This window comes from Echinops telfairi, unplaced genomic scaffold (assembly GCF_000313985.2).
Source record: "Echinops telfairi isolate 266 unplaced genomic scaffold, ASM31398v2 ScPeMD7_7412;HRSCAF=8450, whole genome shotgun sequence".
NCBI classification, from domain to species: domain Eukaryota; kingdom Metazoa; phylum Chordata; class Mammalia; order Afrosoricida; family Tenrecidae; genus Echinops; species Echinops telfairi.
In genome coordinates, this window is record NW_022111312.1 from 10,430,428 (window position 1) to 10,431,795 (window position 1,368).

Here is a 1,368-nt window from a genome sequence, read left to right on the forward strand (position 1 = left end):
AAAAAAAGTCACTCGACTATCTACTCAATTAAGAAAAGTTATAAAGACATCTAACAGACAAGTATCAGAACCTAAGACAATGGCAGAACATTATAAGACTACACATCAAGGGGGAACCAATCACAAGGATCTACATATAACCCCTTCCCTGGGGACAGACAACAGAAAAGTGGGTGAAGGGAGATGTTGGGCAATGTAAGACATGACAAAATAATAATAATTTACAAATTATCAAGGGTTCGTCGGGGAGGGGGGCAGGAGGGGAGGGAAGGGAAATAATGAGGAGCTGATGATACCAAGGGCTCAAGTAGAAAGAAAATTATGTTTTGAGAATGATGGCAAATATGTACAAATGTGCTTGACACAATGGATGTATGTATGGATTGTGATAAGAGTTATATGAGTTCCCAATAAAATGATTTTTTTAATGATTTTTAAAAATGATGGTGGCAGCCAATGTACAATTATGCTTGATCTAATTAAATTATGGACTCTGTAATATCTGTAAAAAATGTAAATAACTTATCATTAGATCTCTCTTTTGACCTCTATTAAATTTGTTCTACTTAAAAAAAAGACTACACATCAAGAAGCTACAGGTTAAAAAACCAAACCAACCCTACGGATAGCATACATAGCACTCTTTGCAAAGTTATTTTTCAAACATAGTGGAAAAGGTAAATCAATACTAAAGAAAGCCTTAGCAAGCCTTCAGTTAATGAAAGAAATGTCAAGAAGACGACTTTTTAACACCTGCAGCATAAATGGGCCTGTGGATCATGATTTGGAAGCCAGGAAGCAAGTGAAAGTGAGTTACTGAGCTCCTCCCCAGGATGCAGCTCAATGAAGGGCAGAGTTCTCCTATTGCACGTGTCTGGGCTCCAAGTGAGGAACAGACACATGTAAATTACACAGCAGCATTTCTGTAGGTTCACACTGGACACAAAGTACAGGTCTACTATCATTATCCTCTCAGAAAATAGCATTATTACATGTTCTTTCTATTCTTGATATAACCCTCTGAGATTTAAGAGCTCTCTATATTCACTAACTTTATACTCACTTTATTCAAGTCTACTCTGCTGAGAATGCTCCTGTTAAGGTCACGAGTAACTGTACCTCTCAAAGCCAATGTCACTGTTGTTCTTAACGAATCTGACCTCTATCTCGAAGAAAGCGCACTCAGAATGCTCCTTAAAAGTGATGCTGGCATAAGAGAAATGCAAATTAAAACACCTATGAGATACCACCTAACACCTCAAAGATAGCCCAATTCAAAAAATCAGAGAGTAACAAATGTTGGAGGGGCCATGGTGAGATAGGAACTCTCATCCACTGCTGAACTTGTAGGTATGCACAGCCACTATG